The 19,380-nt window shown below is 39.7% G+C and overlaps 1 protein-coding gene and 1 long non-coding RNA gene across 5 annotated transcripts in view; one reads left to right on the forward strand and one right to left on the reverse strand.

Annotated features, from left to right (window-relative positions):
• Nucleotides 1-19,380, reverse strand: part of PIEZO2 (piezo type mechanosensitive ion channel component 2) — a 439,610-nt gene that overhangs the window by 257,073 nt on the left and 163,157 nt on the right. The gene's annotated exons all lie outside the window — the stretch shown is intronic.
• Nucleotides 7,180-18,788, forward strand: LOC149467893 (uncharacterized). The gene is made up of 3 exons (XR_016311816.1): nucleotides 7,180-7,243; nucleotides 17,549-17,688; nucleotides 18,324-18,788. It is a non-coding gene; the product is annotated as an uncharacterized LOC149467893 (long non-coding RNA).

A 19,380-nucleotide genomic window follows, 5' to 3' on the forward strand; every position in this document is an offset into this window, starting at 1 on the left:
CCTGAGCTAGCACTGTGTATCCATTGACACACATTGTGTGGCTCAGCCCTGCCCCCAGCTCTCAGGCTGTGATTGACAGCAGCAGGAGCCAATGGCTGTCCAACGAGGAGAGAGAGCCAAAAGAGCTAATGCTCTAGTGCACATCACCGGATCATGATCAGGCTCAGGTAATTATAATGGGAGGCTGGGGGGGAGCAGCACGCTGAAGGTTTTTACCCTAATGCAGAGAATGCATTAAGGTAAAAAAAAACTCTCAGGCTCAGAACAACTTTAAAAAGTTACTTTCAACATCAATTTCAGATCTGTACATACATGTGCAGTGCTAGTAATCAACACATCTAGTGATTTAATACTGTTTTTTGAGTAGATATATGTACCACACCAGCCCCGATGCCTCCAGGCTGGTGCAGGAACTGTGGGGGGTCAACTACTTGCTTGGGCATATATCTGGCCCTATTCGACAGGGATCATCAGGGGGTATGACATGACACACATGTTTTTACTATATATTGTGAGCAGCCTCAGTCAGATACCAGGCCACTATTTTTGACTGGAGGGAAGCCATGGTTCACAGGGTGTACATTTTATTATTTGGTAAGAGACGTATAAGATGTGAGTAGCTAGGAATACACACTATTTGTATGCTACTGTATTCAGTCTGGAGGTAGTTTGTTTGTAATTTATTAGTGGAGCTGAAGGCAGCCCATGATAGGGTGCACTAAATAGATGAACATTGATGCCTTCATAGAAAGCATAAAGGTAAAAAACCTTGAGCCTTTACAACCACTTTAAATCCAGGCACTCAAACTGGCATTAAAGTGTATTCCTCAATAGCCCAAAATTCCACGTTCTGTGCACTAAATGCTTTGCAAACCAGATATCTGTGCTGATCTGTGCGATACATAGCCTGTGCAGAGAGCAACATTTTTTTATATTGAAAATTCCAGATTTTAGATGTAGTTGGTACACTTAAGTATCTTCTTTATGTAGCTGGGGCTCGTATAAGTATTAGGGGGTCTGGGGGTGCTGTGGGACACAGAAGGTTTTTTTTACCTTCATGCATAGAAGAGACTTTAAAACCGCTTTAATTGTTCAGGTAGTTTTGGCTTTAGGCCTATGCTTCTCAGCAGCCAAGTGGAGCACTGAAGAGCAAAAATTGCAAATCTGCAAATCGAAGTGTATACAAGCAATTTGAAGTCTATAACTCCCAGCATAGTAATTAAAGTAGACTATTGAGGTATGTATGTAAAACAAATGTGAAGTGCATTTTAAAGGTTTAATGCACCATGTATTGGAGGTGTCTAGAAAAGATCTGAGAACTGAAGTGGTTATTATTCATTAAAGGGGGCACAAAGGCTAATGTGCAGTTGCTGAAAAACTGCACAATTAATGAAAGTACAGTGAAGTGAAATTGCACAGTGATGGGAAAATATACAATGGCAGCACTTGGAAAGTAAAAATTCAATGCAGAGTAATGGAGTGCATCAATGTTATGTAGTGGTTATGAATGGATTCCATTATGGACATACGATCATCACCCATTCTATATGAAAACAGCTGGATCGCTCAACTCTCATCTTATGTCAACTGACATCTTAAAGCATGCTATGTAACAGATTACACAATATACCATTGCAATGTAAACTAAATTGTTAAAATGCATTATACATTTAGTAGGGAGGCAATAAAAGTGATGCACAATATGTATTGTACATATGAAAATGTATTTCTTTAGCACTGAGGAAACAACTCCATGCATTATACAGCACAAGTTACACATTTAATTGTATAGTTTAGTTTTTCTTATCATATTTTCCTTTGTTATGGAATCATCCTGAGGTGTGCAGATAGAATGAAAAGTTCATTTTACAGAAAAAAATTATGGTGCTAAATATGTTTTACTTTGCCTGACTGCTTTGCCTTCACTGTATCTGATCAAGTTACTCAAAGCAATGACATTCTGGAATTATGCCCGGCTGTCTACCTCGCACACAACTAAAACCACAAGCCACAATCTACATTACTATATAAACTTAAGTCACTGGCTCCTGGAAAGAAGAGTGCAAGGGCATTTGAACAAATGGGAATATCAGAAACTTGCAGAATCCCCCATTTACATATCAATGCATTTGTGAAAACATCTGCAGAGTAACTAACCTTTCTAATTTGCGGAAAATGTGCTTTATAGTAGTATACTATACGCTTACATTAGTCCCTCTTCTTCCACATGGTCAAGATTTGAGTCCTCCCTTATCATTTTTAGATCACTATTCCTAAAATAGCCATGCAGATCATATTTGAGTTATACTCCTTCATTATCCATTGTTTTGCTACCAGTTACTTCAGATTCTGTTTCTAAGGGCAAAAATATTTTGAAAAATCATATTGTTGATCTGTTCGAAATGTACTGAAATAAGGTAGCAGTCAGCAAGTAATCTATGTATGGCTTCTTCATGAGCATTAAAGGAAAAAATGCTATGCCCCTACAAAAGTGCTGGTGAGACCCACTATTAAATAACATACATTGTCTCCCATAACCTCTGTATTGCATAGTACAAAAGGTATTGATCCCTTTTTCTGATTTTGACATAGAATACAGTAAAAACTCTATCCAAAAGTGTCAGGTTTTTTATTTGCTGTCTACATTTGTGCTTGATAACTGTGCTATCCTTGAAGACGACTATTGAACTAAGCCCAAATTGTAAATCATCATCTATGGCAAATAACAAATCTATACTGGACGAGGGTGCGTTTCCCTACGCACCATCTGGCCAATTAATGAATCTAACATATATAACCTTTATTCAAATATTAAAAATGTATGCTCAGCTGTAATTAATGCCTATTGGAGTGGAATGTACTGTGCACAACAATATGACTGGATACCATTGCAATTATTTACCTTACATCCAAATGGCTAATAACACCAGACCAAATCAAATACCATACCAATTTAGATGAAGTGACGGCATACAAAGAGGCACTGTAGTTTGATCATATCAGCTTGAATATATAATATCTGTTAAGGAAATGGAGTTACCTCATGGACAAAACTAATTAGATAGTATAATCTATCGTTCTACAGATATGTAATATGGGTACACGCATCCACAGGCATAAATCTCAGCTATTCATGGATAAGCCATGAATTCATGATTCATGAATACGTCACCATATCCACTCAAAAATACTTCACTGTCTTGAGGAATGCAAAGGATGCACTGTAAAGCACAGTACAGACCTCTCCAAAAAAAAGGGGGGAGGGTGCAGAGTGAATACCATGTGCATTCAAAAAGTGCTCCCAAAGAAAAACCCAAAGAAAAAAAGTATCTCTATATGTTTCGCTCCAGAAAACAGAGCTTCATTACGAGTATAAAGAACTAAAATAGGTCACATAGTGGCTGGAAGTTGTGCTCAGCTGCACAAGGTGGCAAAATGTGTGCAGTACATTCCACTCTAATATGCATTAATTACAGCTGAGCATACATTTTTTATACTTAAATAAAGGTTATATATTTTAGATTCATCAATTGTCCAGATGGTGTGTAGGGAAACGCACCCTCTTCCAGTATAGATTTATCTATCCCTGACGAAGACTTTAATTTACACCACAGAAAAGACCTCAGTGTCCACAGACTTTAATAAAACTAGATGGAGTGTCACAATGGTGAAGGAACTGTGAGCAACTGATGAAGGATTACCCATGGCTAGTGTTCATCCAGGGACCCCCTCATGAAGGTTTGGACGTAGCTGCATACTGACCTTAGGTTCACACTGGATCTGATGTGTGAAGACTAACCCACCAGTATAAGCCGATGAGCACAAAGGCCTTCTAGTAGCAGTAGAGAAATCAGGAGACATGCTGGGACTTAGGGCTGCGTAGCCAATGGGAACAAGTTGGAACATGGAATAGCATATGTACAGGAGGAAACAGCAGACCAAACCAGGCAGCAGAACTGCAGGAACAAGAACAAGAGTGTATGGGATGAACAGCAGGCCAGACCATGCAGCAGAACAGCAGCCTTCAGCAAAGGAGGGTACTGAATTAACAGACCGGACCAGGAATCAGGAGATGAAGGATAACTAGAATACAGGTCAGATCTAGCAACAGGTAACAAACAAGCAAATCCAAACAAGCAGCTGCGGTTTGTCTATGGGAAGACTTACCAAGAAGTAAATGGCTAAAACATGTCCACAGGAAAGGAGTTTGGATGCAAGCACAGAAGCATTGCTGGGCATGTGGACCCAGGTCCCTAATACAGGTACCTTTGACGTCATTAGCTGCAATGCCACATTCATGGAAAATATCCAACATTTTACCTATAATATCCAACTGAATGCATTTTAAAATGCAAATAGCATGAATACCTGAATCTAGCTTTATGTAACCCTGTTGTTTTCTTTGGTAGAGCAGCAATCAGATCAGGAGTCCAGCACGCACATTAAGTAACATGCTATGAAGAGAAGTGCACAGGGTGATGACCTCATCAGTCTTTTCCTGTTCCTTTATTCTCTAATCGCTGATTGGGATCAGGGGAGTTGACTTATCAGTATAAAACAGTATAAAACCCAAAAGCAAACATTTATTATATTGCAGCTTACCAATTCTTAGATGTGGTGGCTGCATTAGTTTAATTTTCTACGTTTTCTTTTCTTTATTTTAATTTGGTGATCCTACCAGTTAGTCTGTTGTTTTTCAACAGAAACAAGCTCTCCTGCAAATGTATGCTTAGTGCTGAGACAAACCATTTACCACTGACAGTGTTGCTTACAATGATAGGCTTCTACTTATTTATGTAAAACAATTATCACAAAAGAAAAGAGCGTGGCTTCAATTTGTTAGTGTATCTAAATCTGCTAGTACATCTAACACTCCTCTCCCCCCAGACTGACAGTGCTACTGCCCAAAGGTGCCTCCTGTGCTCCTTCATCCAGAATGTAGGCACTCTAATACAGGAAGCATGTTACTGACTGGATAAACAAGTGAACAGTACAATGTAGCTGTGTTGGCTATACAGCAGATACGATGTGGAACTAGGCATGGGGGTTTTTTACCACCAAAAGCTAAAAAAATTAAAAACTCTGGGCTCCAGGAGGCAGAACAGGAGTTAAGATTCCAGGAAAGCAAAATGTTTGTTTTCTACACATCAATCATAAACCCTGCAGTCCCTCACCAAGAGTGAGCGGGAAACCTAAGGGACACATACACCGTCACAAACAGAACAGGAAAGGCTTCATGTACTTGAAAAAAGGTGCAGGATATATATATAAGAAGGTATGCATGAAAGCAGAGTATTGAGATCAAGCTATCAGGTGATTTTTGAATGATATAGGGATGCCATAGTATCAACAATAATACACACTGCTCATTTAAAATGTGCTGGGTATATTAAATGGATGACTAAACACTGTATGCCAAACAGGATCCAATGTGAGAATTAGTTAGAAAGATATATTGGCCAACACATGCAATAGTTGCATTAAATCAGTAAGGCTGAGAGAATGTGAGAAAAGATAAGAATCGCAAGATGTAAACTATGGCCAAGAAGACAGAAAAATGGGAAAAGCCACTGCAAGAATCCATGACCCTTAATGAGGTATTGTACTGATGATGACACTTTAACTGACAGGGCACACTACCTCTTTTTAATGCCCAGTGATACATAATGGTGTTGATTTATAAAAGGCAAAGAATACTCAATTATGTGCAAGGAAAATAAAAAAAAAACAGCATTTTGGCTTGCTCATGGATGGATGATGAAAGTCAGCAAAGACACCCCATGCACTAAGATGTGAAGTAAAATCCCCTGCAACGTAGAACTTCTCTTGTGCAGTTAACCTCCCTGGCGGTATTCCCAAGTGTAGCTCGGGGTAAAGTTTCAGTACCACAAGCGGTAACCCCGAGCTACACTCGGCTTACCATGCGGCGCTTCTCCGCGATCCCTCGATCACTTACCTTGTCCTTCGCTCCCGCGATGTCCTTCCTGCAGTGTCCCCGGCAATGTAGTCCGGCGGATGCCGGCATCCGTCTTCTGGGTTCCGTCCCCTGCGAGCGTCAGGACGTACAGGGGACGGAATGGCGGGAAATTTGAAAATGACAAAAAGTGACATTCACTAAAATCACTAAAATGACATAGTAAAATATTACTGTATCAAACCATTTCACATACATTTTGTCCCGAGTGCTTTGTCCTGTGCCCTTCCTGCATTTTTACTGTTCTTACTGTCTGTAAACTGAGAAACGTCCATGGCGCCCAAAAAGCGTCCCTTTAGGTCAAAAGCGGTCTTAGACCAGCTAGAGAACAGCGATAGTAAATCAGAACCACTTGCAGAATTGAGTGATGATTTGTGGAGAAATTCGTCATCAGACACTGAAAACGATTTTGCGACTTTGCTCAGTGATGTGTGAACTTGGTGCTATATTTTTTTTGTTATTTTATTTAGTAGGTCATTGGTATCACTTATTTTAGGAGTAGTGCCTAATTGTTTTTGGTTTTATATATAGTGTTTGTTTGCACTAAAGGGGCAGCTTCTCTTGACCCTTGATTGTAGATATCAGGTTGGCGCCACTTTCAAGTATAAACTTTTGTTGGACAGACTAAGCCTCCATGCACACTAACCTAAAAACACACTGCTCCTAGAGGAATTTAGCATTTTGCCTGTAGAAGCAACTAATATTATCTTATGTGTCCATGCACACAGGTGTTTTTTAAGCTCAATATTTAGAAGCAGGATAAAAAAACCCTTCTGTTTTGTGTTTGAGAGAATTTTTCTGGCAAAAATAAAACACTAAACATTCCTAAATGCTAGTACAAAAAACGCTTAAAATTTGCGTTTTTTTCTGCCAAGAGCACTGGCATTTTTTTAAGCCAGCGTGCATGGAGCCTAAATGTAAATGTCAAAAAATAAAGGCAAACATAAAAAAACATGGAATCTATGTATAACCTAAATACAATAATTACATGTATTAAACATATAAACTTTAGTTATTAAATACATTTTTTTCTTCATAGTGGTCCTTTTAAAAAGGCCATATTTTGTATTCACATCATTGTGTTGAGTAGGGAGCCATCTATTGGGCATTCACTGCAACTGCTCTCTTTTGTACCTGTCAATAAAGAACAGGGAGTGTCTCATGCTTGTTAAAAATAAATATTTCCCATCTACCACTGCAGTTCTCATTTAGCTTCCAGAAGACCACACCAGTGAAGGTCTCCTTCCTCCCTTCGATACACATATGCCTGTAAGTTTTCATTGTGTTTGTCAAAGTCATATATACAGTATATTTAGATCGCATTACATTATTTTTAATATAATTTGTAGGTAGTTGTTTGTAAGAAATGTGGTTCATTCTTTTCATTTATAAGAGACATATATACAAGCATATTGTAACTTCAGTTTATGTGATTGTATTGCAGTTTTATAGAACTATTCACAGAAGTAAATCTAATTTTGGCATGAAACACAACACTGCTTCTGTCAAGTTTTTTTCCCTAGCTGTTGGTTAACTGTTACTAGGACAGCATAGCCCTAAATAGCATAAGCACAAACCAATAAAAGAAAAACTCTGGCCAAGGAAGCCCCTTTGCACCTTGCAAATAATGCTCCACACTTTCCTGTACTTAATCACTGTAGTCATTAAATATAACTACACAAAACACCCCAAATACTGATCTAAATTTGTGGTCAAGTGATGCAGAGGATGAGTATTCCAAGCCTCCTCTCTTTCTTACTGCAGAATTCAGGGTCCTTCTTGAGGGGTGCATGTCACTGCATGGGTGAGGTGGACACTTTCTTTTGGATGTCCAGCAGCAGAATCCTTTCAGGCTTCAGAAAATTGCAGTGGTGTGATATCATGGTGAGGTAGGGCAACAAGATCAGTCAATGGTGGGCCTGGGATAGGTTCAACTAATGGAAGAGGAACCGGACAGGGATATGGATGGTGGACTTATGTCAATGGAAACCTGTTTTGGAAGGGTTCAAGCTTGAAGACTACACAGGCAATATGGGACCACAAGTCCCAGCAAAACACAGTTCAATGCATCTCCTAGAGTCCTAGAGTTAGGGCTCGGCCAGGAGAGACTCTGACTTCCTCTCTCAAGTTCTCCTATTCATCCAGAGACCACATGGCCCTTTCAATTGTCCCCACCCCCCAACTTCCTGCTAAGAACTGGTCTGGTCTTTCACAGCCACAAAAGACAATGCTACAATGCTGACTTTGTTCCCTGCTGAGATCCATATCATCCCCCCCCCCCCCCCCCGTGGGCACAGGAACTCCAAATGGTGGATAAAGCTGGTGAGTTGACTGTTTGGCCACAAACAAAACAACACAAAAGTAAAAGAATAGTCCATCACATGCGGCCTGCCTGGAGCTGGAAAGGAGGAAAGCTCAGCGCTCACTGGCCCCCAGAGCGAGGACCACCTGTATGGCAGAAAAGGAGTGGCCCTGCTGATAGGCCTGGTAGCAGCCACCAACCCACCAGCGGTACAGGAGAGGATCTGACTGAGTACATCTGCACCCCCCTGGGCAGATAGAGGAAGGAGCGCTGTAGTGGGAAACCAGATTTGCTGCCTATTTGGGACTGTCCGTTTTAAAGTAACAGACACCAGATCCTCTGTTCAGGGATGCCTCCAAATTGCTGGGTGAAGAGAAGTTCATCTAGGGTCTGGGGAAGTACATAAATAGACATTATCTAGCTCTCCAACAGAGACTGTGCTGCAGTGAAGGATTGTAAATAGTTCCAGGAACTTGTCCTCAGTTCATCAGTACCTTTGGGTAGCCAGTACACCCCTAACTCCATCCAAGTTCAAATCTCCTAAATAAAACAACAAAACCAGAGCCTTTCAGCTCCTGACCACAGTTTAACCTGCTAGCTATCACACCCAGGCTGCTACTCAGCCCTCCTCTGGTCCTATTTTGCTAGGCTGCTGGGATGAGCATTTAGAGACTAGCACCCCTTTTGGTGGCTTGTCTTCTCGGCACTTAGCACAGAGCTCCATGACGCTTTCTATAGATTGCAGTGAGTACAACATATATCAAACCACCTATTTTAAGAACACAGATATCTCCATTTCTACTGCATAGTGCAGGTCAGTAATTATAAGGGTTGGCAGCTCTCTGTGCTGTAATCCCCTTTTATTTTGGTGTTTTTGGTTACATACATATCTAACTCTTTATCTGTTGGTGCTGTCCGCTCTCTTACACTTTGTGTCTTTTCCCATTGTTGACATGTATCACCGATATTGGTCTGTACCTCACCTCCACTGTGCCTGTTTGCCCCATATTGGCATTATATGTCCTTGCTCTTAACAGTATGATATTTAGTAAGTAAGAGGCAGACAATCTGCAAGGTAGAGTAGGGACTGGCAAGGGAAGGATCGCTGTGACAGAGCTAGCCAACTTGAACATGAATTTCAATATATGTGAACTAAGAATCCCTGTTTTGTAAGCAAGAGTTTATTATGAACATGTAAGAGTTAACATGGTTACACCTCATTAGTATCCCATGCGTTGTATATATGGAAGCCATTGAACACAGACATATCTTTATTCCTAATGCATAGTTCAGGTGAATGACTAAAAGGGCAGGGATGACTCAAGTTGCTGAATTATTCTTTAATAGAGTAATAATTTGTGCTGTAAAACCCAACCCCCCCCCCTTTCATATCTTATGTGTGTATGTGTATCTATATATCTCAGTCCTTTTGCATTTTCAGACAACAGGAAGGTTTTATCATGCAATATCCCCTTTTAAGCAAATGTAATCCTGTTGGTTGTTGAAAAAGAACCATATCCTATTAGTTTTAAAGCACCAACTAAAAAGTTGCGCAGATATGCAATTAAGCATATTATAGGAAAATAACTTAGTTGTTTTTATATCATTTACCACCCGTATTGCTTCAACAATAAGAACAGATTACGCACATTGAGCTTTTATGCCAATCAAGGTAACTTAATAATAAGGGGAACTTAAATCACATTAAGTAAATACCTTGGTTTCCTCCTCATTTTAAAAATATATCTGTAATATTCATTTTTTCTCTACGTGGTTGCAGTATTCAGGGATGTGGCTTAACATTCAATTTAAGTCTTTTAAAATAAAGTTCTTAAAAGTAAACTTACAGCTGTTTATTCAAGAATTTGTTACACCTCATTTTTATAACCAGTGTTTTGCTGCTGTCTGTAATTCTCCTTCAAAAATTTCAAAATAATACATTGCTGGTACATTTCTTAAAAAGTGTTCATGTAATTAATTATTGTGTGCCTCTTGAAGAATTAGGCTTCATCACACCTTTGACTTTTTAGAATCACTTTTACGATGAATCCAATTTTATGTAATTCTATAATCATCCAAAACCCACGGAAAATTACAGAAAAAGAGTGTGAATTTTTAAAGTTTTCTACAGCTTTCTGAGCAGCCAGTAAAAACAAACTGAGCGGTTTTGGAAAGATATGATAGAACATTAACTAGCGGCTTGATGAACATTAGAACTAATCATGGTGAGTACGAAGTATATTGCAGGTACGGAGAAGTCTTCGACGATGATGCATGGAGTGAAGCTGATGTGGAAATGAGGCATTGACAAGAAAAGTAGTCGTGGTAAACAGTGAGAAGATAGCCTGTCTAAAGATTTCCACTTTCAGAGCAGAACTTGTGGTAATGTTGCCCCAGTTCAACTCCAGTTCAGGTTCAGCTCCAATATATCATTACATTGGTTACAAAAAAGAAAAAAGCCTTCAGCTGTTTTTCTGAGCTTGTTTACGCGCCATGCCAGGTTTCATTTCACTCCAAGATAAACATTTAAACATCACTGAAGTTAAACTAGGAGAAGAGTCTTTTTCTACAGTAAAACAAAATGGCAGCTGCTAACAGTTAACTTCATCATATACTGATACTGAAGTAGTAAAAGCCACTGAACAGTGCTCAGTCTGGTAAAATAAAGTATTTTCTGTGTGTTAGTAGCATGTGGTAAGGGCACAGTGGCTAGTATGGCTTGCATACTATATCTGAGACTAAGGAGAACCAGTTACAAATGGACATTTGTAAGAATTTGAGCACTGTTTAGTTGTCCTGGTAGCACAGCCTTACGTTTTCGCAATGTGCACTTTGCTCCCTGTATTCAGGGCAGATAACTGCCACTTTGTCCTGGCTAATGGAGAAGGGTAAACTTTTAACGAACAAAGCCTTTAGTTTTCCTTCCTCGGGGGCAGGCCCAGGCGATTTGTTTTCGTTGGGGGGCAGTGCTGTGCTAGTGTTGTTGAGAGTAAAGTGCCATTGTCAGAAGTATGTCACAGTGTCCTTTACTGATCAGCAAAAGAAAAAAATCAGTTCTAAAAATGGAGTCAGTGGGAGTAACACTTAAGAGAAGAAGAAGACTTGAGAATAAAAATGTGGTGTGTTATGTGGCTGCCTAGTGCCTACCTTTAGGAGCTTGAGAAGATAAATGTGGCGCACTATGCGGGCTGCCTGGTGCCAGCCTTGAAGGGCTTCAGAAGAAAAATGTGGTATATTATGTGGAACTCCTGCCTCTTAAAAAGGAAAATAAATGTGGCGAATAACGTGGGATGTCTGCCTCCCACCTTAAAGGGATAAAGAAGAATTGTGGTACACTGCATGGGCTGCCTGCCGCTCATCCTAAAGGGACTAAAGTGATCAATAAAGTAGGTTTTGGTTTATGGAGTAAGGATTGTAATGTACCACCTTTACCCCTTTTGATTTGCTATGACTTAGACACAATAGGGTCTGGGGGTACACAAAACAAATTGTGAGAGTAAGAAACCCCACTCTTTGCCAGTGGCAGCAATAAAAACTCTCACCATTGGGCAGCACAGTAGGTAAATGGTTAGCACTTCTTTCTGGCAGTACCAGGGTCTATGGTTTGAATCGCAACCACAGCACTACCTGTCTGGAGTTTGCATGTTCTCCCTTTGCCTGTGTGGGTTTCCTCTGGATACTCTGGTTTTCTTCCACACCCCAAAAACACGCTGGTAGGTTAACTTGCTAAATTGGCCCTAGTGTATGTATGAATGTGAGTTAGGGACCTTAGATTGTAAGCTCCTTGAGGGTTAGTGACTGATGTGAATGTACAATATATGTGTAAAGCGCTGTGTAAATTAACTGTTCTACATAAGTACCTGTAATAATAATTGGTCACAGAAATGATAGCCCCCAGCATGCATCAGGGTCTGCATTAACCCCCAAAGAGTGTTATGGCTAGCAATGATAACCCCATCAATATCTTCCAGCATGTGTCAAGGCCAGCAATAACCTCCAGCAAATGTAAAGGAAGGCAATGATAACCCCCCAGCAATAACCTCCTATATGTCAGGGTGACCAACAATAACTCCCAGCAAATGTTAGGGAAGCAATCATAACCCCCAGCAAAAGCCTCCAGCATGTGTTAGGACCTGCAATGATAGGCCCCAGCAATGATAAATCTCAGCAAGTGTCAGGGCCAGCAATGATAACACCCAGCATGTGTCAGGGCCAGTAGTTTTACTTATCTGAGCACCCACATCCATAAAGTTCCCTCCCCCCCCCACAGAACTATAATTTATCTGTTAGAGAGGAGATCACTCTTCCCAACAAAGCAAGGCACTGGCTGCACAATTTCAGGCAGTGCGCTGGAACCCAGGTGTTAGGATGGAATAATGGGAAGTCATTGCAATGCAGGGTAGCACAATGAGAAGCTATTACAATGTTACGCAGAGTAATATGAAGGTAATACACTAAAGCTGGAAAACATGTAGCTATTACACTGTGCGGTGGAGTGGTGTGAACGTATTACACTGTAGGGTAATAGGGAGTATTTGCATCGTAGGTCCCATTCACACCTCAGCGGTTTGTAGCTTGCAGCTTGAGAATGCTCAGTGTCCAAAATCCAATGTATATCAATGATGACAGTTCACATATGGGAGCTCAGATGCCTGTAGGACAACTCCAGGAGCTTCAAAAGCTATTTTTGAGGCAGATTTGGATGTTTTGGCCCCAAAAACTTAAATGGGAATGCTTGAAAATGCTCATATCATGTGTTTTCTAGCAATCTTTGCAGACATATTTCAGGCATTTTTGAGCCAGAATAAACTGGTCCCCCTACTGTAAAATGCTTATAATACACTCCTGAAATGCTTGTGTATGCTTTCAAAAATGCTCAAAAAAAAAACAGAGAACAACTGAAAATTGCACTGCTCAGGTGTGAATGCAGCCGTCTGGCTTCCCTAGGATTTCCATGCATGCTAACGATGTCACATATTTATGTGTTCTCCCCATTAAGATTCTTATCCCCCCCCCCCCACACACAAACACACACCCTCTCTGTGATTGACTGCGGTGCTCTGAGTTGAAGTCTTGATATCAGAAAAGTTTATTCTCTTCATATATGTTTGGTTTGAAGTGTTTTTCCTGTGACCAAACAACTCTATCCTTAACTGATCAGTCTTCAGCACATAGATCCAAAAGGTCTTGTTTTTGCCTATATGTTCAAATGCAAACCATAATCCTAGTCTAATAATCTTTTTAGAAAGCAAAGGATTTTTCCTAACACAACACTCATGCAGTTTGAATTGGTGCAATCCAATTCTGTATGTAGATGCATCAAGAGGTCAACTCTTGGTCTGAATTTGCTGGGCGAGGCAGTCCTGGACAAAGTAGCAGTCATTTGAAATCTATGCCACTTTCAGATTAGTTTCCTTACAGTGGAATGATTGATTTCAGATCATTTGACAATCTTTTTAAATCACTTGCCAAACTCATAGGTATCCACAACTTTCTTTTTGAGGGCCTTAGAGAGCTCTATTGATCTTGGCATGATGACACAACATATCAATAGTAAAAGAGAACACCAGACCCTAGATACCTGAAGTTTTAATAAGACAGGTTCCATCTGCATATGTCTTAAAGTGGTAGTAAACCCACTTTGTTAATTTTTACCTACAAGCAAGATTATAATAAAGCTTACCTGTAAGTAAAATTAATATCTCCTAAATCATTAGTAAGACCTCATCTGGAATATGCAGTTCAGTTTTGGGCACTAATTCACAAAAAGAACATTGGGGAACTGGAGAAAATACAAATAAGGGAAACCAAACTGATATGAGGCATGGAGGAGTTCAGCTATGAGGAAAGATTAGAGGAACTGAATTTATTCTCTCTTGAGAAGAGAAGAATAAGGGGGGATATGATGAACATGTATAAATACATCAGTGGTTCATATAGTGAACGCGCTGTAGAGCTATTCACCCTGAGGTCATCACAGAAGACAAGGGGGCACTCTTTACGTCTGGAGGAAAAGAAATTTAATCTCCAAACACGTAAAGGTTTCTTTACAGTGACAGCTGTGAAAATGTGGAATAGACTCCCTCAAGAGTTGGTTCTGGCTAGCTCAATGGATTGCTTTAAGAAAGGCCTGGAGTCTTTCCTAGATACACAGAATAAAAGTGGATACTAACATTTATAGGTAAAGTTGATCCAGGGAATATCCGATTGCCTCTCACGGGACCAGGAAGGAATATTTTTCCCTGCAGGAGCAAATTGGATCATGCTTTGATGGGGGTTTTTTTTGCTTTCTTCTGGATCAACTGTGGGTGTAGGATTATAACTTTTTTTTTAATGGTTGAACTGGATGGACTTTTGTCTTTTTTCAGCCATACTAACTATGCAACTATGTAAATGTGCACTGTTTAGGAGATATTTTGGGTTTTTTTGTAGCTGTTGCATGAGCTCTGAAAGAATGGCAATACCCGTGCCATTCCTTCAGAGCACTGTGCCGTGGCCTGAGACGTCAGCTCAGTTCAGCCAGTCAGATGGCTGGAGATCATGAACCTGGAAGGAAGACAGGGTGAAGATGGAAGCCTTTACAGCGGTGACAGTGCACCGCTGGAGGGCTTTGTTTTAAGGTAAGGTTTATATAACATGCTAGTATGTGATGAATACTAGCACATTATGCCATTGTCTTGCAGAGAATTATTTTTTTATGCTGTTTACTACCACTTTAAGGAGGTTCTAATCATTAGCATTTCCAGTCATTTATTACTCTTTAAAAAAAAAAAAACAGTATTACAATGTTGTATTCTATTTTGTGTTATATCCTTATATGGAGATGTTTTTTTCCAGTGAAAGATCTGAAGGTATGGGTGAAAATGTAAACCATTATAATTTGAGGTCCATCCCATCTGATGAGTGAGCCTTTCTGAGGGTGGTGGTGGATAACACAGTTGAAGCATAAATAATTTAATGTGCTGTACAATTTGTTATGCAGTGAATGAAACACAGTTACACAAAAAGATTGTGGACATTTTTGCTGTATTTCACTTGTAGCACATATGTTATCGTTAGCACTGGTTGTATAAAAAGCAGCTTTATGGTTCTATTGCACTCTTCCGATCACAATCTTCTCTCTGCTGCAATATGCAGACCAGCTGCACCACAGCTTACATTCTATGAATGGGCAGTAAAATGTGGGCCACAGTGTGCGTACCTCAGTGGAGTGACATCTTCTTTCCATTCTAAATCAACCCTAAGTGTTTTCAAAAATCTTGCACCTCAAAATATTTTTAGTTAGCAAAATGAATGGTATCTCCCACATTTTTAATTTCCTATGATAATCTATAGTTAACACAGTAAATAACTTTAGGCTCCATGCACACTGGGCATTTCAATAATGCTGGCAGCATTAGATGTGTAAAGTCACATTAAAAAAGTGAGTTTTTCAGTGTTTTTTAGCGTTTTGCATTAGCCTTTAGGTGAGTTTTTCTGCATTTATTCTTTTTAGCGTTTTTTTACACAAAAAGAAATAACAAACACCCCAAAACACCATGGACACAGACAAACAAACAGCTTTCTTCAGAATAACAAAAGAGTATTTCTGGATGTCTGGAATCCCCCTGCTGGTTAAGGAAAGGTGTATCCCCATCAGAGTGACAGCCTGCCAGATGATCTACACTGTTTCAGCTTTCTAGGACCAGGAGTGGTCTGACAACTCAAATGCGCATATTATGCGCTTTCTGGTGAGTGCATAATATTATACACCTTTCAGCACGGAGTCGACCACCTTTGCACTGTTTACTGGGACTATTGTATCATGATATGAGGACGTTTTCCAATCACTTTTAAGCACCAGTAGCCCATCACTTATTATCCTTTATACAACATATATTAACCTTTTGTAGCGCTGCATGTGTTATCATTTTTAGTGTGAAGGTTTGGGGTTTGTGCCTTTCATGCTAGCTGCTTGTCATCTATCTCCAAGCGCTCGTTAATTATTTTCACTGTTTTGACCCCAAAACACCGGTTTGCTGCATTTTGCCATGTTTTCCAGCGTTAGAGCATTTTAAGTCCTCATGCACACTGGACATTTTGATAACGCTGGTAACGTTAGCTGTGTAAGTCACGTTAAAAACATGAGTTTTTCAGCTTTTTTTAGCATTTTTGCATTAGCACTTAGCAGTGTTTTTGCCACGATTAGCAGCGTTTTCCCGCATTTGCATTTTTAGCGGTTTTTGTTTTTAAAAACTAATTTTTTTTGTCACAAAATGTCCAAAAATGCCGGTTTGCTGTGTTTTGCCGCGTTTTTCAGAGTTAGAGCATTTTTACAGCTAAAAAATTCCTCTAGAAACCCACTAGTCCTGTTTTTTTTCCAGCCAAAAAACGTGCGCATGGACACTTACAGCTAAAAAAACTCCTCTAGAAACCTACTAGTTCTGGGGGGGGGTTTCCAGCCAAAAAAACGCTGATTAAAGCCTATGTGTGCATGGACACATAGGATAACCTTTACTGGCTGTAGAAAAAAACACTAAAAGCCAAAAACAGCCGCTGTAAAAACATCCAATGTGCATGAGGACTAGTGGCAGTGATTGCGGTCTCAGTTGGCTATGAACATAGATCTAGGCAGATTAGGACTGTCAAAACAACTGTACAATTGCTACTGTATTCTTTCTAGTTACCCACCACTCCAGAGAAAGACAATACCAGTAATGTTTCTATTATCATTACTATGTAGCCATTCTAGCTTGTGGCTGGAGCACAAACAATGCAGATTCTATTTCATAAACAAGCTAAAAAATGTCTCTTTTAAATAAATTGACCTACACATATTATATTTCAGCTCACGTAGCAAAAGCTATTTACGTGTGTTTTAACAAAATGTACTATAAACAATATATTTTATACAAATCTTCCATTAGGCTCCACCAACAGAAAATGCATTAACACAAGCATTATCATTTTACAGCCTCTGAATAGAAACATGCATTTCACTGCTGTTTTCACTGCCAGATAAGCAATTAATGGTCTAGAAATGTTAGCTTACTGTTCATCATGACCAATTCATTTGAGACTTCCACACCCTTCCTAGACAGAGCCGGCTTCAGCGAGCAATCCTTTGGTGCATTTCTTTGCTTGATTACAGCTCCCTTAGGGTTTGGTACATTTGTAGAAATTCTCTATTCTTGCTTTTCTTTGACATTGATCTTGTACAGGTAGAAAATGGTATGTACTAGTTATGCCTAAGAGTAGGCACTCAAGATGCCTGTTATTTCCTTCTTTTTCAGCAGTTCTGATTGGTCAGTGCCGGCACAGAGCATCACTTTGGGTTGGAACTGGACAGTCGCACAGAGAAGAGAGGGAAGAGGGGTTTTTCAAACCCCTGGATCACTGCACCATGGGCACTGACAGCCCATCACTTATGGAGGTAAGTACAATGGGGACCAGGAGGGGGGGGTTAAAGTGTTATTAAACCCACAACAGTAAAATCAGCCCCTATATGTAGTAAAGCATGCTTGTTATACTCACTGTGGAATCTAAGGGGTTAATCTCTACATTGTGTAAAAAGGCCATTTGATCCTGATTGATTGACCACCTCTTATCTCCTGATAAGACAGACTGAACCGTAGGCATTTTGCACATGCTCAGTTTGGTATGTATTGCTAGAGAGGTTTTTTTTTTTCTTGGGAGAGTGCATGTGATCAGCACATGGCCAATCAGCACTGTTCAGACAGAGGTCAGGGGTTTTGCATCCCCCTAGAGCAGAGAGAAAACTCCTCCTACAAGCTTTACCAGTGCTCTGCTGAAGTCACAAGACTGCTCTAACTGCTGATGAGAAAAGGTATTTAGCAGTTTATATTTACTAAAATAATTGCATTTCCATGTTCTGTGTACTGTGGAAGACCAGATATAGTGGATGCAGGGTCCTGGGTTTAGTAACACTTTAAGGCTTGGGAGCATATTTAATTTTTTTCTGAAAAGGTGATCTTACACTTAAAATTGATTGTAAACCTACCTTTTTTTAAAATAACAAACATGTTTTACTTACCTGCTCTGATCCAGCTGAACATGAAGAGGAACTTCATCCTTCAGCATGACAACGACCCAAAGCATACATCCAAATCAACAAAGGAATGGCTTCACCAGAAGAATATTAAAGTTTTGGAATGGCCCAGCCAGAGCCCAGACCTGAATCCGATTGAAAATCTGTGGGGTGATCTGAAGAGGGCTGTGCACAGGAGATGCCCTCACAATCTGAAAGATTTGAAGTGTTTTTGCAAGAAAGAGTGGGCAAATATTGCCAAGTAAAGATGTGCCATGCTGATAGACTCATACCCAAATGACTGAGTGCTGTCATCAAATCAAAAGGGGCTTCAACAAAGTATTAGTTTAAGGGTGTGCAAACTTATGCAACCGTATTACTTTAGTTTTTTATTTCTACTTCCCTCCACCTAAAAGATTTCCGTTTGTTGTTCAACTGAGTTGTACAATTTATAGGTTACATTAAAGGTGGAAAAAGTTCTGAAATTATTTATCTCTGTCTAATTTTTTTACATCACAGAAACCTGACATTTTAACAGGGGTGTTTAGACTTTTTATATCCACTGTATATATATATATCACTTTTTTGAAAACGTGGAGTTAATTTACTTTGCAAAATTATACAAAATAGAATACAGAAGGGATTTGTTTAGAGAGCTCACCAAAAGACTGATTAACACCAGCACTGAACATACCATCTTTTGGAGTGAGCTAATCATTTCAGACAGAAGTACCAAAGGTACCAAGACAAACATCAGACTTTGGTTTTCTCCCAGAAGAAACACAAATTCACATATCAATGGACAGCCTCTGCTTGCTTTTGCTGGCACACGCTTTATAGTGTGTCAGCTTAACAAAATATATTTTAAACTTCCCTAATGCTCTTATTGGTCAGACAAAACACCTATAGACTATGTAAACATTTTATAGACTATGTATTTGTGCAGTATCTGTATAAAGCTTTGACTGAAACATAATCTAAATATTCATGTGGAGTTCATTTTATGTAGGTCTCACACTACACCACATCAAATCTATCTCACATTAAAACTTGACAAGCCTTCAGGGAACAAGATTT

This window comes from Staurois parvus, unplaced genomic scaffold (assembly GCF_062004578.1).
Source record: "Staurois parvus isolate SC_StPar_1 unplaced genomic scaffold, SC_StPar_1.0 ptg000097l, whole genome shotgun sequence".
NCBI classification, from domain to species: Eukaryota; Metazoa; Chordata; class Amphibia; order Anura; family Ranidae; genus Staurois; species Staurois parvus.